This window comes from Perna viridis, chromosome 13, assembly GCF_037379345.1.
Source record: "Perna viridis isolate PV_CMFRI_1.1 ecotype Kerala chromosome 13, ASM3737934v1, whole genome shotgun sequence".
NCBI lineage: Eukaryota > Metazoa > Mollusca > Bivalvia > Mytilida > Mytilidae > Perna > Perna viridis.
Window position 1 is genome coordinate 16,327,703 of NC_142457.1, and position 22,737 is coordinate 16,350,439.

The 22,737-nt window shown below is 32.1% G+C and overlaps 1 protein-coding gene across 7 annotated transcripts in view; it reads left to right on the plus strand.

The window, feature by feature from the left end:
• Positions 1-22,737, plus strand: part of LOC148599742 (arg8-vasotocin receptor-like) — a 76,278-nt gene that overhangs the window by 7,972 nt on the left and 45,569 nt on the right. For 5 of the 7 annotated variants that reach the window (XM_088558668.1, XM_088558670.1, XM_088558667.1 and 2 more), the window contains one exon: positions 22,573-22,640. The exons of the other annotated variants lie outside the window; for them this stretch is intronic. The gene's annotated coding sequence lies outside the window, so the exon portion shown is untranslated. The remainder of the gene's footprint in view (positions 1-22,572; positions 22,641-22,737) is intronic. 7 annotated transcript variants of the gene reach the window in all.

The following is a 22,737-nucleotide window of genomic DNA, read 5'->3' on the forward strand; positions in this document are numbered from 1 at the left end:
AGAATTTATGATATCGTAAATGTTGCTTATGAAGTAAACATACATTCCGATGAGAATATAAGTAAGCAGTAACTGAGAGTTCCGATTATGCAATAACACCCTGCAAATAACTGAAAGAATTAGAATTGGGTTTCATCCATATCAATGTACCATCAACATAATTGCTATGCATACACTACGTCTGCATTTAATAAAGAAAAACATATAGACTAAACTACATGTACAAAATCGATTTTGTTTGTTTATCACAAACCCGGAAATTCTTTTTTTTTTCAAATCGAAGATTACTAGTGTTTATTTAAGAATAGTTTTCTTAGTTTGATACGGAAAATATGTTTTAACTTAGCATATTCATTTTGAATCAAAAGACTAATCAAGCGAAACAAGAGTCTAGCGGACGTCAAAAAATGTAATCCAGCAACAAAGTTTGTTTGTTTGTTGGGGTTTAACGTCCGAGCAGCAATATTTCAGCTATATTCAGACAATGAACATGAAATGGATGATAAAATGAACATGAAATGAAAAAACAGGATGGGTCACAAGGATAATAGGGTCGACAAATTTTGATTGCCACTGGAAAAAGAGGGGATGGGGAAGGTCGGGCAATTTAGCTTCATGTGGCGGAGCGCAAAGGTTCCTACTCCTATCGAATACCACAGCAGAGTTCTTTAACGTGCGAGGAACGTGGCATCTTTCCCAACACGGTGCACCACTATGGTTTGCGGTCAGGTTTTCCGTATTATAGCCTGACAACCCCAGCATGTAACACGCCAGGGGTACCCCATTCCACCACCTGGGGCACACATCCCAGTTGCTCTGTGGGCAGAGCGCCTAGCCCCCGACTAGATTTCTGAGCACTATTTAGTCGCCTTATACGACAAGCTTAGGGCTGCTGCAGGCCTATTCTTTTAACACCCGGACCTGCACGGGGCCCAGCAACAAAGACTAGACATGGAAAACACACACACACTCACAACAACAAAAATAAAATAATAAAAATAATACATACAATGTAATAAAAGGAAGCATAACTCATATCAAATGGAATATAATTCATTTTTAATCGAAGTGTATTTATTTTAAATTTTAAGCAGTATTTCAGCTAAGGACCGTGCAAAATATGATTTATGGTTGGAAAACTTACATATTTTTAGTTTTTGATATTCTATTCAAAATGTTATAGTGAACAGAAAATAAAATGTGGATTTTCATACAACCTATGTTCTTAGGAAATAAATTATATATATAGAATGTACTTTTGAATTTAACATTAAGAAAGATAACTCTGTAAATGACACTTACAAACACAAGAAACTGTTGGTTTTTCAATAAGGATAATCTCATAAAAGCAGACAAATTTGAGTGAATGATAATACATTTCATCATATAGACTCACAGAGTAACTTCTTAACAAAAATAAATATGTGTAGATTTTGGGGTGTATCATATTTTACAGAATTTGCATGATACTGACAAAGTCTACTGCTATACTATTTACAGATGTATATTAATTACACCACAAATATCAAATTGACGTAAACTCTAATTACACTTAAAGAAAATTTATTTAAAATCGAGGCAGTCATTTAAACATTATAAACAATTCATACGAAATCGACCAATCGCCGACCAATAAAACTGTACCGTAAAATTGGTAATACCGCTACTGAGAGGTCAATCCTTGAAACACGTGTACAACATACCCGCATTTGCAGTATTTAAAGGGTATTTGTATTCAGGGACTGTATTGTTTTCTTTTGTTAAAACAAAACGAATACAGAATAAACATATCAATTATCTCTTAGGCGCATTTACATTTATAACGAATATTTAAACATGTAATTTATATATAAATAGATCACTTTGGTGCCTGCAAGTACTTGTAAACATTACACAATTCAGGTTACGTCTACTAACATTGGTTTTTAGACACATCTAATACATGTAGCTTAGGGAGTTAACCGAATGTAATTAGCGGTAAATTAAAACTAAAATCTTGGTTAGGCATGTATATTGTAGTATTTTTCAAACGAAAAGAAACAGTCACGTATTTATATCATAAATTATGTTTTGTATTTAGTCTATTTAGTTCATTGTATTTTAAAATTGAGATTTGCTTATTGCACGTGAACGGAATTAAACAACACTGTCTCACTACTTCTATATCCATTATGCAACATCAAATGGTAAACCGCTCTCATTAAAATTCACATTGTGTTCTCTTGCTGACCGGAATTGATACTGAGCAAATCTATACTATCATTTTTCCGACGCTGTCGGTATAGTTTCGCTTTTTACCCATTTTGACCTTGTAGACGCTCTTCAATGGAAAGTAAGTCCCCTGATCAAAATTCTGTTTTCCGATTAGCCAAATACTGCTAACTTAGAGGCGTTCGAAAAAAAAACTGTGTCGAAAATTGAAAATTGCATGTAATGTGTTATGTCCTGGCGAAAATTATAAGTAAAAAGAGCAAACGCTTTTGCGTCGGCTTTCTTTATTTAAAGGTAGTGCTTGTTTAAAGGAAGAGTGATAAGGCTTGTATTGAGCACAAAGTTCAAAATTAAGATAACATTGCAGATGTTCATATCATTCTTGTTCTTTAGGCTATAAGATTAATGATCGAATAACGAATAACAGCATCCTAAATTATTATAAAATTTCATGAATTATATTCATTTCAATTGCTGTTAGATCAACTATTCGAAATGGGTAGTATATGGTGATCATGTAGGCTGTCCCGCCTGCAATCAGTAAGTCTGGTAATCTTTTCTACTTCAACGAATGTATTTTTTTGAGTTTGGATTAATGATTCAGTAAATGGTGTTAAGAAGGATTCTTTGAACGTCGGGAATGAAATAAGAAAAAAATCAAATTTAGTTCTTAACAAGTAATGAATATCCCGTTTACTTAGATAAATAGTAACGTATTTCCTATAGATTTTGACAAACCTGTTAAATGTACTTTATTGATAATATTTAGATTTATATATGATAATGCACTTGTGACTATAGAATATAAATTGCCATGGTATTTTTCTGTTGTTTCACTTCCACGTTGATACGGACCCCTAATGATGCATCCAATCTACATCTGGTATCTGTTATCGTGCGCATGTTGTAAAGTTAAATGTGTCTTCCTGACAAATAAGTCAATTATGCAGTAATCTCGGCTTATTTTGATTCAAGCACACATGTGGAAACTATTTAAATCATAAATAATACGATCGGCAAAAAGTTAAAGAACGATGAAGTAAACAAGTACCGAAGTAATCTTAGCAGAATTTGCATATCATTAGGTAACTGTTCGATATCCGATATCAGTTACGAAGTACAAAGTACGCATTTTTTTCAAATTGTCCACCTCTTCTCTGCTGAACTATAGTATAGTAAGACAGTCCCTTGCTTGAATAATATTTGAAATCGGTGTCGTTTTAATTCGATTTTTGGAGAGTGCAAACGCAGCGTTTGTCAGATTTTTATTTAAGTTTTAGTCTTTGTAAGAATCAGGTAGTGGGTGAAGCTTGGTATAAAAACATCATTTTGATAGTGTAATATGAATATTTACATAATCAGAATCAAGGAAAATAACAAGATTTTCCGTATCATGTGCATTTAGATATAATTTCATTGAAATCCACTGTAAGGGCAGATAACTGTCAAAGACCTTGTTTTTCTGCCATTCTATTGAAAAATTACGAGCAAATCAAATGATGCAGAGACCAAATCATGTTTTTTTTTTTTTTTTTGTTTTTTTTTTTGTTTGAAAAGAGAAAGCATCCTTGAGTGAAATTACATTATGAGATTGGTGAGGTTTTGACATGCGTGTTTCAGATTTTACTCATTTTGCCTGATTTTTACAAATATCTGCACTTAATCACAAGGTGCCGTATTGCGAGCATACTTTTCAATAATCATACAAAAAACTAAATAATCGAACCGGTGGATCTTTTTATGTTAAATTGTCCACGTCTTTTTTTACGATCTATACTGAATAAGGACAGAGTATTGTTTGAATAATACTTGAAACAGGTGTGGTTTTGACTTGTTCTTGGGAGAGTACAAACGCTACGTTTGTCAGTACTTAAGAAGCCATACCATAAAGACGCTTTTCAATCATTATACAAAAACTTAACTAATCAAACTTTCCGCTTTATATATATATATATATATAAACGTCTAAATATGTTTCACATCACCAGAAGATGGTAAAATTTAAATTGAATATTTCGGATAACAAATATCCTTCCTCAGCATAAAACTCATAAAACTATATGAGCATAAAACTCACAAAACTTAACGAGCATAAAACTCACAAAACTTAACGAGCATAAAACTCACAAAGTTCAAGATCAAAACAGATTCAGAAGCTGAATAGCGTGCGCTGTGGGTGATTGTACCTTTGTCAAAGGCTCACATAAGCAACTGATGAGGAGCCTGAGTGAAAATAACAAAGAGGGTCTTTTTATCAAAGTTACAATTAACTGTGGAAGACAATTTAAAAAAATAAAAAGTTCAAATATAGTAATAGGGCGTATTGATGTATAGCAAGTAGTGCTGTACCAGCCTTAGATCCAAGACCTAAAAATAAATCATTTTTTTCTCGTTAATTCTATCTGGAGAAGTTGTTTGCAATTTCTTCATCCAAAAGCTTTCCCGAGATACCCATTTACATTTTGACCAGTTTTTATTATGTTCTATGATCGTCACAACAATGTTGTGAAGATCCTCCTGGGTGTGTCCGGCAGATCTAAGATGGCGACTCAGAGGGAGGTCTGGTTTGCATTTGTAGTCACTGCGATGACCATTCATACGCCTGTTGAAAGGTTGTTCTGTTTCGCCAACGTACTGCATACCACATCGGCACTGGAGAAGGTATATTGTATTTTCGGTTTTGCAAGTTACGTCGCAAAAAATGGCAAATTCCTTTCCAGTGCAGTAGCTTTTAAAAGTTTTGGTGTGCAGCATCTGGGTACAGGTCCTACATCTCTTATCTCCACATGGTCGACACTGGCCTGTTGTATTTTGTTTAGACTGAGATGAAATCTCTGCCTTTACTAGGGCATATCTTAGGCTCCTCGATCTACGGAATGCCAGGACCGGGGCCCCCGGAAAGAGCTTGGGATGTTTTTGAATGTCTTTCCAATTTGAATGCATTAACTGCGAGAGTTAAGAAATATATATATATATATATATATATATATATATATACATACATACAAACGTCTCAGAATGTGACGACTCTATTCACTTCACTGCTCCATCGGATCAAGTTGATACAGAGAAGATATGTAAATAGAAAGGTCTGAAAAATTCCCAACGATGTTAGAACTGTTGTTCCGTATTCCTATGCAAAATCGTGCGTTCTCTTACTAGATTTCTTTCATAATTCTCTATCTTTTACTTAAATTTGTATTTTATTAGTCAATACACTTTATATACTCTAATTATTACCAACTATTGTAAAATATGTTCAATGAATATCCTAATAAGCATCCAAATCATGTAGTTTGATCTAATAAATGTCCCATCATGTATGTAAATAAAAAAAGCCCCTTGGAATTGGCTTTTACATTACTCTAATGGTACATTTTTAGGAATGTGTTGAACAGTATAATATCAATATGCTATCATTTCATATATAATATAAGTACAAATACATATCCATTACTGTGCTCCAAGATAACGACTCGCTTCTCTATTTTTGTATACCACAAAACTTGCTATATTGTGAGCAACCTGTTGTGTGTTTCCAGAACATCAGAGAATGCTTAACCACCTTTTCGTATAAGCAAGTATAAGTCCCAAGCCTTAAATAAATTCACAACAAATTTTCCAATTATATCATAGGAACCACTAGTATAAGTGCCCTTGATATGAATTGGAGTGACCATGGATTCCTATGATATCTGTCTATAGAAGAGACAAGCTATATGTACAGTGTATATATAGCAATAAATATATATCGTATAAAACAAAATAGCGTATGAAAATCTTCACGAAATCATTTAGTTGATTCAAGATAATGAAAGCTTATCTTGAAATATTTATACTGCTTATAGAAAGCAGCAGGACCTTCGTAAAGGGGTTTAAAATTACTCAGTTTAATAGCTGATGAGGTAACTATATTCGGTATATTTCTACTTCATCTGAAGGTAACGATATTCGGTATGCTTCTACCTTATCTGAAGGTCAATATACTCGGTATGCTTCTACCTCATCTGAAGGCCAAAATATTTGGTATTCTTCTACCTCATCTGAAGGCCACGATATTCGGTATGCTTCTACCTTATTTGAAGGCCACGATAGACGTGTAAATACCTGATTTGGGTCTGGGTCATTCATTATGACTGGCCAGTGCTTCCTTAGTATATGACATGATGTTTTAACAGATGGACAGTAAGATGTAACTTCATTTCAATTCCCTTAGATTGTTATTCGATTTTATCTTAGTGTTTTTTTTCTAGCAGTGGTTTTTGTATTATCAATCACAATTCCTATTTCTTGAGTGAAAAAACCTGTGTCAATCAGTTTGATCTCAAATAGCTTGAGCGACTATTCAAGAGTATAATGGATCACTGTTAAGTCTGATGTGTATCATACTTTCCTCTTTAAACGCTTGAAGGATGGTTACTGGATCGATGTAAATACTGATATGTTTGATTTTTTTAATCAGTAATTATAGTTCACTAACGACGTCTAATACACATCTATTGACTTCGTAGGCATTACTATATCTAGAGGGAACAAATCTGAATTCTCTAGTATACTGGATACCAAATTACTGATTAAAAAAATCAAACATATCAGTATTTACATCGATCCAGTTTGCAATCAGGAACAATTGTACGGCATTATAACGTTTAATATCATTACCTCATCAACTGTTAATCCAGTCTCTGATAAAGTTTAAACTCGAACCAAGAAGGTTTTGCTGCTTTCAATTATTTCACGATAGATTTTAATTATCTTAATACAACTCCATGAAGATTTTAATACAATATATATTTTAATTTAATATAATATACATGTATTTTGTTTATCTTCTATAGACAGATATCAGAGGAATCACATGTGTATACTGTCACTGATACTCATATCATATATTCATACTAAAACCTTATATTCAATACCTATTTAGTAGGACTGATGATGATTTGAGGCCAATGATACAATATTCTTGAAATATACATGTACAAAACTAATTTAATGACCTCAAAAATGCCAAATATTAGCGATTATTAGTACCTATTAATTAATTGAAAAAATAGCGTTATTGACAAACCATTCATTGTCATTACAATTTATATCAAGGACTCTTATACTTACACGCTAGTGAATATTAAAATATAATTCCCCAATTTAAGGTGAATTCTGAGGACATTTACACTACCGGTACACCTTGTCAATGGTTCCAGCTTTATGAAAATATGGGTTGCTAGTTTACTTTTGTTTCATTGTAAGTGTTTTTTTTCTAATTTCATGTTCTTCACTGTGTATGTTTTTTTTTCGAGTCTAGTCGTTATCCTTGAATAATGTTATTCTTTTCAAATTACCGTTCAAATGCTGGTTAGGTTAATTTTCCTTCCGTTTCAAGCAAAAAAAGTTAACAATCTTAAACTGGATAGGAGCGTAAACCATTTAGTTGCGTCTGATGATAAATAGCAAGTAAAATGGATCATGAAACGGCTAAAGGCGTGTAACGCTTCTGTTTTAGCAAAAGTCCTAATACACAATTATAACAAACATGCGTGGACTTTTTTAACACTTTATTCAAGTTTTGAATCTTTTAGTTCCGTTAAATAGCCTTATCTCATCAATACTCGCTCATTATATATGCTTAATTACATTTGTTCTTTTAATAATCAGGTAAGCAAAATGTGATGAAGTGTAACCCAATAATGTAATTCTTAATATGTAAACAAAATACTATCCTTTAGTGTGGACATGTTTTCGTTTTGATTTAAGAGTTTGCATTAGACAGATTTCACTTCATTATCCATATGCTCTCAGTCACTCACTTAATGGTAGGAGTATGCTGCAGTTATAAAAGGCAACATGATATATCGGTAATTTGAAATAAATTTTCCCAAATGCATATCAGTATGTATCTTTTGTCCCTGACAAATAATTTATAAGTGTTAATCGTATTGTAATGACGAGTCCTTAGTTGATCCTTTGTGAGAATCAGAAGTGCTTCCTAAGTTGATTAAGTGCAATCCATTGTGAGAGTCAGAGGTGCTTCCTAAGTTGCGTATTCCTCTATTTAATACCATCGATTTAGGGGTTTCGGATTGAATATAATTGCAACGTTCGGTCATTTAAATGTGTAGCTAGGGTTTGTGAATACCTTGTAAGACCTATGGTCAAAATAGGTAACATCGACCCAGTAATACCCGAATAATAATGTACCTATCATATAAATATTGCAGAATTTGGCCAGTTTTATAAATCCAATTCACATATCCAATTAATGAAATCCACTGGCGAAGCAGGACATGGTTTCCCTTCCAGGTCACCCGATATCGTTTTCTTGTAACCTCTTGTTTTCCCTATATTTAATTTTTGTGTAATTGTGTTTTATACTGGTCAATACATTGTTGATGCAGGTCGTCTTAGTTTCATTGTGTTCACGTCCAGGGTATGATGAACCGGAATTATAGTATTATGTAATTTGTTTTACATTTATTTCAAGGAGAAACCCGTCATTAGCAGCATTTGAACCAAATGCATTGAGATCGCAAATAATCAAGCCTCTAATTATATTTACTGACATTTAATGAAAATTTCGATATGTTGAACACATATCACAAGGAGTAAACTCATATCAGACAGAATGTAATCTAATAAATTGGGGAAAAACAAGAAGTACTGAAAACTGGAAATGGTAAGCCCAATCACCGAGATGTCCAACTGACTACAACTAACCACGCGTTTGATTGAAAGTTTACATACATTGATGCTTTGTTTACTATAAGTACCAAATTAAACAGAGTGACGAATGGTACATAGGCATGCTTTGAAAATATTACAGAACTTTTATAAATGTTTACCAATCGATTAAAACATGGATAGATGTTACTTTTTGGTACTAATTGTCTTCAACCTACAAAAAGCCGTTATATACGTATCAATGTATAGTTTTTGAATGGTATTAACTTTCGATTTATACCATACTATACCACATACCCCATTTTCAATTATCCCAATCCTCATTCCCCCATACACTATTCCAACCCCCCATCCGATTCGCAACCCCCAAACCCTGTTTCCGACCCCCGTATAGCATTGCATTGGAAGTTTCGCCTATACAAGTTCTGTGAAACATAACTTTTTTGATCATGAACATAGATTGTGGTAAACAATATTTGATATGCAACAGTCGGAAAACTTTAAAAAAAAAAAAAAAAAGATAACAATCATGCTATTTGTAATTGTTTGAAATGAGTTCGTTTAAAATTACATTTATTATAATAAAACGGGTGTTGATGATATTGAACAATTTTTTTTTCAAAGAGGAAATATTGTTTAAGTTTTCTATTTCACTTTCAAAAAAAGATGCCAACATCATAATAAAATGCAAACAATTTGGCATCACATCCAAGGAGATGATGGACATTAAGTATCCACCTTCAAATAATATTTAGAATCTTGATTCGTTTACAATGCCGTATTTATAAAATTCCTTAAAAAACTAAATCTAATTTGTATAGCTTGACAAAAATGTCGTTTGAATCAACTACAACATCAAAGATATACATGTACTGAAATATACTACAATCGTTGATATATCAGATAGAAACTTGTAATATGCTTCGGAACGCCTAGACCATTCAACGATTGCAATATGCTAAAGTGCATGCATTTTATTCATACTCTACTTTTGAGTCATAATACAAGATGTACACAGTCACATGACATGGTATGTAAGTGGAGGATGTCTTGAAAGGAATTCATTGCTTAAAAACGTGCGTCTGCTTTTGATTTGTGCTGTTGACTAAAACTTAAAATTGTTTTATGTTTATTTATCTGTATAATCTGCATGAGTACAACTGTCGGACCTCTTTGGTGACTCGTTTCTTTGAAAACAAAAAAAAAAAAAAAAAAAAAAAAAAAAAAAAAAAAAAAAAAAAAAAAAAAAAGGAAACTGATATTTGGTATGGAACTCAACTGCTGTCTTCTGGTGATGGTTGTTACACTTGGTGGGTTGTTTAAGCATGCAGTATCTTGATTATATATAGTGGTGTTTAAGTTATGTCAGGTAATTGAGATGTTATTTTCAGATCATTATTTTATTAATCTCGATACTTTCGACGTTATGCTCTGTATATTCTTTATCATTTGCTGTAAATTTTGTATTATTTTAATTAGTCAAGGTTTTTTTTGTATTCTGTGATTTATTTATTTCGTTAGCGTTAGTATTGCACTCGTTTCAATGAAAGTCATGTTCATTTGTAGTTTCATTATGATGCTGTATTAATGTCGCGAAGTCGATAACAGAATTTGTCGAAATAAATCCGCACACAGAGACGTTTTCTCCATAGACACGTACACGAAATGGAATAAAAAATGGAAGAAATAAAAGAAAGTTTTAATCGTATTGGTTTACGTTCTCTAGTGGCAATTTCACATGAAAAACACCTTACTTAATTCGTAAGATGTTGCTACAAGATTGTTCACGTTTAGGTTTGACGGGTACATGCAGGAGCAAACATAGAATTAACAACTGTGTATGTTCATTTTAAAACCATTTATTTGACTAAGAATAAAAGCACTTTTTGGTATTCCCAAAGAAGCACTTGAATCGCTGATCGAAATAGAGTTTAGTGTTAAAGAAATAAGTGATATGTTTAGTGTATCAGAAAGTGAAAATTATCCAAACATGAAAAAAAATATCATCTTAGTAAACTTATGATCATCGACAGTCAACTTGCTTAGTTTGGATATTTTCCGTATTTCTACATTACATGTATTAACATTACTTCCATCATAGAATATTGTGATCGCCAAGACATGAATCGATTCATATTTTGTGGGACCTCATTGTGACTCCAACGTCACTTGAGAGTGTCTCTTGGAGATACATTATTTTACCCGAACTCATGCCAAATTTAACGTATACCAAATTAATAAGAGCCACTGGTGCAGTGTGACATGGTTACCATTCCAGTGCACCCGATGTCAATCCCGGTTTCTTGTGGGGTTAACATTGCATGTGCTTTCGTTTTTTAGCGTGGCATCTTGTTTTCCCTATATTTAGTTTTTCTAATATTTAGTAATTCTAGTTTATACTGGCCGATACATCGTTTACGCAGTTCGTCTTGATTCCATTTTTTCTAGTCCAGGATTTGATGTAATTATCTAATTAATGCCTGCAAATAAACTATGTTGGTCCACGGGTATGAAACGGTACTCCTTTTTGAATATTAGCTCTTTTTCAGTCTAATAAGTTTGTTGAAATGATTTGTAATATAGTATTTTGATAATGCCTACAATATCCCTTAGTTTGTCTTAAATCCAATTGCCTCAGATATCGCGATTTTCAGTTCTGTTGTAAAAAAGCTCCAATGCTCTTATCTTCATCTTTAAGTCAAGAAGTTGATGAAATATATTTTTAATTTAGGATTGCAGTTTTGGATCGTAGTTTGATAAAAAAAAAAACTTGGAATTCAATGTAATCTTTTATTGGTTCAATGTCTTCTCAAAAAGACAGCAAGACTAATCATCCATCTGTTGTGTATTAGTTCGACACGCTGTCAAAACTCCAGAATATAACATTAAAAAACTATCGAGCATTATATCAGAACTGGTGAACATAATGTATATTCAACAGAATATGATGTAAGAACTACTTAATGTGAAACTATTCTTCAAACACCAATACATTAAACAAAGAACATAAGAAGACAGTCATGACATTCCATAATTTGGAATAACAGACGTAAATATGGTATCGAAAAAAAGGGAAAAAAACCTATGGTTTGACAAGAAAGTGTGAAGGTGTAATGTATACTCTGGTGGTACACGTGAACAAAACTTCAATAATTACTTTCTGGATTGTTAGTATACAATGTTGCAGGTTTTGTTTCAATTTATTTCCAGTAACATATTTGGGAAGTATGCGCATTTTGAAAAATTTGTTTTTATTTCTTACTACCAATCATTCATTTTTTTTCAAAAATTATTAGTTTTATTGTTGCAAAAAAAAATATGAAGGTAACAATTGATCGAATGGTTGATGAGATTATGGGTTTAAGTTCTATGGCAGATTTTCCGTGCATTTTAAGACGAACACGATTGACACAGTAAAGAAACCTGTTTTGCTTTGATTCGACACGTTAACTTAGACATTGTATGTGTTAGCTTACAGAAGAACAGTTCACATGTAGGCATATCACTCACTCGAACACGTGTATTAATGGATTGAAATTTTATGATTTGGATTTTATGATTTTAGTTACTTTATGTTCTTTGTTGTGTATGTCTGTTTTCTATTTCTGGTCTTTGTCCCTGGATTACATTCTTTTGATTACCGCTATAACCTTGGTTCCCTTGATTACTCTTGCACCAAACTAGTATATATTGTTAATGCTACCTATGAACCTAAAACGTTGACTATCAATTAACTGTTGAAAAAAGTCATCGTTCTGCTGTCTCACGCAGATAGGTTGAAGGGCTTCATAGACTACATAGTCAACAAAGAAGCAATATAAATCGTGGGGACATTTTTATTGCATGCATATATCTAGCGTTTGATTAAATGCTATCTTCTACGCAATTTGTATAGTTAATACAAGTAATTAAGCATCAATGACACTAATTCAGTTGCTGAGGATAACATTAAATAATGTTAAACAATTGTAATTGGAATAAAACTTGTATGAATAAAATATGAACTATATTGAAAATATTTCTGTGAGGTATATTGTATGGTCTTCTGGTTTCAACCATTGGTGCAATACAGTACATTGGTTATACAAATCTGACTGACTCAAATCGAAGTGTGTTGAAAAAGAAGTAATACATTGAGTTGTTATTGTAAGTAAAGCAAGACAGATCTTTTGAAATTTTACGGCATTTGAGCCAAGACATAGCACTGAATGTAATTTATTAAAAAATAATGTCATATGCCATTTTGATCAAGTCAAAATTCGATCTAATGATAATGAACTATTCATGTATATGACAAGAAGTAGTATTTAAATTAATCATGAAAAAAATACCATGCTATAAATGGTGATTTTCGTCGTGGATTGTAATAATTATACATGTACACGGCGGTTGCCCCATTTCTTATGGTAGATTTATATTATATACTAAAATGGCTAATATCACACAATATGATTGTACGTATTTAGAACAAGCCAGATTATAAGTCCGGTATTCGATGATACGTATCAAACGACATCGCTGTCCTATCAATATAAACTCCGTTATTCTATTTTCAACGGTAAACAGGATATATAAAATATTACTTTCTGGCCTCGTCGTCACTAAGATTAAAACATGCTGAAGTCTGAGTTAATTCTTCACTTCCGTGGTAACTCCAATCAAGTCCTTGAAATAGAAAACGTCAACAAAAGTAAAAATTGCCTCAAACTACATAATGTGTCCAGATTTAGGGCCCCGGGACCTTGTAATGTTAATAATAATGTGTATGCAATGATCTCTACGTGACCATTAAGGGCACAGAAACACGTACGACTTACAGAAAAGTATATTAAGCGATTTTATTACACTTCTGATTATAAAAAAAATTCTATCCGCAACTTGTGCAATATTGAAATTTATCAAAGATTACGGACCTAAATAAGGATTCAGGTTCATTTATAATGATCTCCAAGGAAGAATTGGATAAAATAGTATCATGGTTATTATTTTGATAAGGACTGGTAATCTACTCCTACCCATCCGGTAATCAACAGATACGCGCTGAACTTTTACAAGCACATAAAACCTTCAAATATACCATAGACACCCATTAAAACGTTAAGCAGGTGTTTAATTTAACATATCGTGTTTCTTTTTTTACATGTATATATTTGCATTTCCTGTCTTTTATCATTCAATAATGCATTTGTAATTCAATTACTGTTCATATGTTACTTAGTATACATTTAGTGTGTATCTTTGTACTCTTCAAATGATTAAATACATGTCTTAAAATATCCAAAACATACCTCTCGCAAAAGCACAGTATACATGATGTTCGTATTAAATTTACAACTAAAACAATGATACGCATATCGTTTTTTTTTTAAAGCGTTGATAATTATTTTTTTCTCATCGCAAATTTTGTTACAATTTTTCATTGTTATTAGCAATTCATATTTTGTTCAAGTATTATACTTAATATGAAACGTCATTTTAATTGGAAAATGTAACTTATAACGTTTTTGATGATAAATTGATTGGTGCAGCAATGTATCTTATTCCCATTTTAGAATAATTTTGATTCGTTCGGAGTACTTAAAGGAGAAATTAATGTCTCTTGTTGACTTGAATAAGAACATTAAACACTTAAAAAAATTTGTTGCGACATGACAAACGAATGGTCTTATCTAAATCTTCAATTATGGTTAATTAGATTGTTTTGCCTTTTTCCGTGGACTGTTATTTATCCCCTGTTTATGCAAATTAACTTTTGCGATGTCGTGTAGTTATGACGACATTAACAGAGACATATGGCACCAGCATAAAAGAATAAAACATTAAGTACTCCTCCGTCTAAGAATCTGCCAAAGTGTGTATAAGGTGTGGCACATGAAGAAAAAATACACAGAGATTTTGTTGCATTATCCAAGTATCTATACCTGATAACCCAAAGAAATTAATGTCAAAATGTTTGTAAAATTTGCCTTTTTAGGATATTGATAGGTCAAATTTAATTGAAATGCACTAGAGAAAAATGTCGGAAATGTTTCCTTATATATGCAGTAAAAATATCTATTTCACAGATGCTTCAGGATAAATTTAAATAGCTGTTCAGTTGTTTTCTAGATAAACTGAAAATTATAATGTGCCACCCATTGCCTGATTCTTACACGGAATAGTACTAAATAAGAAACGACACTTAATTTAAACCCGTACTATTCAATACCTGTATGATTTCACCAATAGTAGATCACTATGATTTCATCAATAGTAGATCCATATAATTTAATAAAAATGTGTTTATTTGATAGTTTCAGTTTGATATTTTCTAAGACGTCGAAGCACTTTACTTTTGTCAACACTCAATTTGGAAATTATCAAGACTAAATAAATTGCTTCCTGCAACCGATTTGATGAAGGACTCAGATAATCGTTGTAGTTATATATTACAACTATCACTAATACAATTATATAAAAAGTACGATAGTAGAATTACGACTGTGAATGCACACAGTATTGCTTTCATTTTGAATAAAATGATATTTACTCATAACGACTGATTTTCTGGTTCTATAAGAGTAAAACGGGAACTAAGGTTCTAGCGGAAATCAAAATGTAATCCAAGGAAAACCGACACACACAACAAAGAACGTTAAATTAACAAAATAATACATACAAAGTAACAAAATTAAAAGAGTAATCAATTATGACACTATCAAAATCTACGTTACTCTTAAAACTATAGCATTTATTAAAGATAGAACGCACTGGATACATATATATTAATATGATTGTGTAAATAAAATTAGAGTAAAAATAAACCATACTCAATATATATTTTAATACAAATACCTCAGGGTATAGAACTTTCACAAATTGTGTGTATACTTTTAATTTTCTATATTGAAATTATTAAAGAACTACTATCGTTTTCTCGTGACTGTATAACGCCATAAACGTATAAGTGTATTAGTAATTCGGAGATAAAGTGATACCTAGTTCATTAGGGAAAATGTATACCGAAGTAAACAGGAATGCAAATTTTCACATCAATTTGAAGTCAGGACAAACATAGACCTTGAAAGAGTAATCACGAGAACCAGGATTCTAGTGGAAATAAAAATAATGTAATCCAGGCACAAAGACCAGACATGGAAAACAGACACATGAATTAAAACAAAACAATTCATACAAAGTAACAATAGTAAATGAGCAAATCAGACTCTACAAAAAACTTGGAGCATGGACCAATAGAACTAAAATATATGCAAATTCACAATTTACGTAAGACATAATTGGGCAAAGTAAATGCAGCCATGAAAGGCGTGGGGTACTCCTAACTCAATGATTCTATTAGAACGTAATACGAGATTTTTGTAAAAAACACATTCAGTGTAATTAATAAATTTTATATAATATAATCATGCTATTAAAATGTTTGATAAAAAATATATTGCTACATTGCTGAGTCAACGTTTTCTTTCAACTTGAATAGTAATGAAGCATAAATTTGAAAGCGATACTATTTTCACAAACGATAACAAATAAAATATCTTGACGTATGAAAATAAACAGATATGAGTGCTTTGTTCTATTCTCTGTTTTTATCAACAGTCAAAAAGCCAGCGTATTTATTATTCACGATATCTCAATACAATATTTATTACAATAAAGGAAACGAAGTGTTTGTTGATATTATTTTGTAGAAATTTCAATTTATTCAATGCATCAATTCGTAGATTATACAGTTTTGAAGGGAATTTAACTTACAAACAGAGGATACAAACTACACATGGTTATTCACGTTTTTTGTTTAAATAAAATAAGTAGGTAAGTAGTTGCCTATTTTATAATTAGGATATTATATGAAAATTAAATTGCTTAAACTGTGAGATTTAACATAATATAAATGTTTGTACATACCAATTTTACTTTAGCTTTAAATGGAACATTTTGACAAGTGCTAATTTTAACCACGTCAAATTTAAGATAATGACAAATGAAGAGGTAAAACGTACTTGTTAACTCGAGAAAGTACATCGGAAATTAATGAAAAATAAACGATACTAAATCTCGATTAAAAGAAAATCGGTTCGTCCGATAAAGTAGATTTCTCGGAAATTGTTATAAGAGGAAACATTTGTAAGGAAACAGCATTACTAATTGGTGAAAGAAAAAAAAACCAGTTAATTCATTGAACTAACTAGAAAATGGGGAATTCAGAATAAACATATGAAGTGTAATACCATGGACACGGTACTACATTCACTGTCACTGAAGATTTTAAAACCAATCTTTTCTTGATCGTATCATTTTATTTCTTCTGATTAAATTTGTTCACTTGAGACTGAATGAATTTAGATTGTTCCTCACTGTGCATTTATTATCATACACACTAAGTCTAGTATAAAATGGTTATAATAAAACTGTATTTGCAAAGAGTAAGACTTTGAAATTGGAAGTTAAAATCTTATTCGGCAATTTTCTTTTTGTTTTAATTTTGTTATTAGGAAGAATCACTGAGTAACTTCTCAACCTCTGGAATACTGGTTTACTAATTTTTTCTAGCCTAAGGCTATTTCAGGTTCAGAAAATATTCAATCAAGTTTATAAATATAATTGATTTTGATTGAAGTATTGAACTTGTCAAGATTTATCACCAAACCTATAAAACCGACTCTTTTGTTCTCGTCTTTATCAACATGATTTTATATCCAAAAAAGCTTAGTCATCTTATTACATACAAATATATTACTTCTATCACCCGAATCGAGCACATTAGTTCAAACCACCATGCAGTGGTTAATTTATAGAGCTAAACCAATCCGTCCGTGGCATAGTCTATTTTTCAATGCTACTGTTCAAGTTTCTTCAAGCAGTACATCGTCTGTGGTTTATCTGCCGTCAAACCTGGACAAAATACTGCTCTGCTATATAATGTCTTAAGAGCAATTAAATCTATACCAATAATTTGTAAAGCCAACTCTTATAAATCAACTTGTTGCATGTTCTAAAATGCTAACTGGGCCCATATTAGCTCCTGGTAGTGTAAACTCCCCATTTTTCTCTGGTATCACTCTACGCCAATACCTAAATATAGTCACCAGTGTTCTCTATAGCAACTTCCCAATTATTAAAATTCCATATTTTGTATTAAAAACCCACTGCGTTTTTCTTGATGATTTTTATTGAGACTCCTCTGTTTTTTAGTAAATCCACACAGCACTGAGTGCAATCTTCATTAATATTCACATCTTTCTTTGCAAAGCCACAGAGAGGTCGTGTGAAGTTTTTATTGAAACTCTTCTGTCCATTTAGTCCATTTAGATTTTGTTAGTAGATGAAAACAAATGCATAATAATGGTCATTGCTTCAAAAATATAGTACAAAATAGTAAAAATCTGACATAAAGGATAATTAAGATATCAGCATGTAAACAAGAAGAAGATAATTTGATTCAAAAAGCAAAACAGTAAACATAGATCTAATCGGTAAATATTTTTCATGTATTCCAATAACTGCTCTAAGATAGTAAATATTTGTCAGCAGTTTCCTCGTCGCCTAACTCGGACTTTACTTTTTATGAGCAACTCGGCGGGTGTTTCTAGAAAAGCAGAGGATGCACAGCCTACCGGTGCACCTGGTCCATGCTCCGAGTTTTTTAGTGGAGTCTGAGTTGCTCATTAGCTTTTGTTGCTTTGTGTGGATGATTTTGGTTGCTTTGTGTTCCTTGTTGTGTGTGTCCGTTTTCCGTGTCTGATCTTTGTCCCTGGATTGCAGTCTTTTGATTACCGCTTTAAACGTGACTCCCTTGATTGACATTGTTATTAAACGTACTCACTTGAGCAGTCTTTCACAAAATATGAAGATCTATTTGAATATAATGTAATGACAAAATTGGAATGGCTCCGTTTTATATCAAATGGTAAAATGATATTTAGAACTGATGTTTTTTACCAGTACAGAGTGTGAATTTGTAAGATTTCATTTTATTAAATATCATATCCAGTTGAATTCAAAATAAATTTAGACGCTTTTGGAAATCTTATCTCCTTTTATTTGTCCATGTCCCCTTATAAAATCAAAATTCCTCGTCCCTGTTCCCAATACTTTCATTCTCCATTTCCCATAAAACCAAACAACAGTACATTTGCTTAATACCAGTACAATGATTGAAGATGTATCATGCAATTGAAGCTTAATGTGGTTGTCTTTATAAGCATTCCTGTCTTGTTTTAACGACTGTTGATTGCCTGTGTATTGCTGTTTTTCCATTTCCGTTTCCGGTAGAAAAAATGTCAAGTTAACTTAGTGTTTATATAAAAACCCAATATATGCAACACTTATCGTCGTCTAAGTGCATTATGTTTTTTTTATGTCACGAAAATAGATATGACCTTTTTCGATAAGGTTCGATAAGGTTTAAGCATGTTATTCTCAAATAGTCCATTTTTTTACAGTAAAACTTTGAACAAAATTGTACAATCCACATCTTCATAAAGGAAATACGATCAATGCATATTACTATTCATATTGTTTGCTGTCGTCGGCCTTGATTATTCTAAAGTTGGATGATTTTTGTATGATTCTGTCAAAAACAAATATCAAAAAACAAAACGCAAAGTAAGTTGTCGCTAAAATCCATGCAACATTGCTTTTTTTGTCTTTTTACAAAGATTATATTAATTGTCATTACGGCAGAAACAGGCTTTAAAGTGTGTCAACTATTTGTAACATTTCATGACACGAAATGTCAGTATTAAATATACCAGATGTATTGATTATTTTAGCTAGAAATGCGATGATCTTAGATAATGCATTCAGGTGAATAAGTGATCTGCATCGAAATCTTGTTTTTTAACATGATACAGTTTTTTTCGTTTCTTCTTCCATGTGGTTTTACTATTATCATCTTTCGGAACACATAAGAACCTGGTTGGTTTAATTACAGGATTAACTATACAATAAATAAAGCAAAAGGCGCATATTTAATATATCTGTTCGATTCGTATGTGACATAAGATGATTAGCATATATTTATGAATATAAAGACTGTTTGAGACATAACAGATTCGCATGATGTGACATTTACAATTATTCCTGAATACTGAAGATGAACACAATCGCATTTTTGAATCATATACATTTTGATATTTTGTTTTGTCTCAAAGCCTCCTAATGATTACACAATTAAAAACAAGGGAACAAATTGTGTTTTACAGCTATTATTTTCAGTTGATGCCAGAGCTTGTCGTAACTATGCAGGCTTTTTGTATCACCCTAAATTTCTTACACTTAGGTTTCTGGAACAGGGCATTTTCCTATAAGATTGAAGATGTAAGTTTTACAATATAGAAGTTTTATAGTCGTCATCATGAAGTCGTGGATCGTTAAGGTGTATCCATCAGCACAATGAAAACTAGTTTGTTCAACGTGTTCTAGTTTTCCTTTCCTCTTTCAATAAAACAAGGTCTTCCCTGAACTTTTTATGAGCAACTCGCTGTGTGCTTCTAGAAAAGCAGAGGACACTTACCCTACCGCCACACATGGTCCATGCTCCCAGTTTTCAGTGGAATCCCAGTTGCTCTTTTACTTTTGCAACTTTGAATGCATTATTTCGGTTATTTTATGTTCTTTTTTCCAATGTCAGGTCTTTGTCCCCGGATTACAGTCTTTTCATTTACGCAAGAATAGTGGTTCCCTTGATTACTCTTCCTGTTTGAAACAAATAATTTTCAATTTTCTTCATAATTTCATTATGTAATATGCAAAGTAATCATATTCTCAATATGCATTGTTTTGGTTGGTCAATACTGTCAACTGTCAATATGATTTGAATGGTTCTTCTATGGAATTTTGGTTGCCTCGATAACTCAACTTTATATAACGTATGAATCTCCTAAATATGTTATATCATTTAATGTTGCCTTCCTTGTAATAACGTACTATCTCAAATTTTCGTACATTTTGTTTTAATCTTTTCATTCTTGGAAATATTAACGAGTATTAAAGCCCAAACATTAAACATGAAAATCAAGGGGGTGAAAAACGTTTAAAACAGTATAACAAGACAAGGAGAATAGACGCACACAGCATAGAACATGAAACAAAATAAAACAACAGGAGAAAATAAACAAAACTACAAACACGCAACCTGCACTCCTCTTAATCCAAGAACATTGACCAGTTTCAAGATGAAAAATCAGATCGCATAGAGCAGATCCAAGCATCATATCGATTGTCCAGTTCAGGATGACGACCATGTTTTTTGTTGTATTGATGACTGATATTTAAGCAACTTTATCTTTTTTCAGAAGTCCTGAACTGAAACAATCAATCAAGCTGATAATAAAAAGTCAAGCGTGCTACAAAAAGTCGCGTAGTTTCGGCAAGCCCTGCCATTAAATACGAATTGTGATAAGAGACCATACTCAGGTGTTGAAGGGATGTTGCTTCACATGATACGTAGCCAAATTTACTCCGTTTTTCATGTAACTCGACATTATTATACAAAAGTTTTTACACATATTCGTATAAAATATTGATATAAAATGTTGATGATCAAGCAAATCCGAAATGCTTTCCCCTTTGTAGCATTACCCATTTAAAGACAACATTTAGAGACAGAACTAAACGTTTGTAATTCTTCTATCATGTTTACCTTAAAAAAAACTTTGTACATACATGATTTAGTTTTTTCAATGTGTTCGGTTTAGGGAGGTTTTTATTTTACATCGATTATTCCAAAAGTATAAAAAAATACACAAATACCAACCATATATATTACAAATATCGATATGCATTCACCTGGTCCATGCTCCCAGTTTTTAGTGGAGTCCGAGTTGCTCATTTACTTTTGTTTATTTGTATGTATGATTTTAGTTACTTTATGTTCTTTGTTGTGTATGTCTGTTTTCCATGTCTGGTCTTTGTCCCTGGATTACATTCTTATGATTCCCGCTATAACCTTGGTTCCCTTGATTACTCTTTGATTACCGCTATAACCTTGGTTCCCTTGATTACTCCTTGATTACCGCTATAACCTTGGTTCCCTTGATTACTCCTTGATTACCGCTATAACCTTGGTTCCCTTGATTACTCTTTGATTACCGCTATAACCTTGGTTCCCTTGATTACTCATTGATTACCGCTATATCCTTGGTTCCCTTGATTACTCTTTGATTACCACTATAACCATGGTTCCCTTGATTACTCCTTGATTACCGCTATAACCTTGGTTCCATTGATTACTCATTCACGATCAAGAAATTGATTTAAAGGTACTAAACTGTTTAATGGAAAAATACACCGTTATCATTTAATCGGCTGGCTAATATTATGGCGCTAATTATAAATAAGTAAACATGTCTAGTGATTTAATCACGTTCGTGATGTTTTAAATTACTTAGAGGCTTTAATGTCATTCATGAATGTAAAAATTTCCCATGGGGTCCTACTGCGTATGATGTTATAGGTTAAAATATTCAGAACGGAATGATATCTTATTCAAACTATTTCACTGTTTAAGCATTTTGCTTTTGCAATTCGTGAATTTTCTAAACGTGGGGATGTATTCGGGTTAATATGTTAAATATCTGTTTTAAGACGGTTACAACTTCATTAATTGTCCTTTCATTGCAAGATTTCTAGGTTATCGTCATTCGTTTTGATCAATGTCTACAGTTTGAATTTCCATTTCAGTCTTTACCAGTGAGTGAAATTTGTAAATTTCTTAAAACATTTTTCAACGGATTCTTGTCATAGAATAGGTAAGATATTTCTATTATGACCTTTATCGCAATCTTAAAACAATGCAAGAAACAAACATCATGAGTATTGCTGCAATGACTTTGAATCAAATTGCAA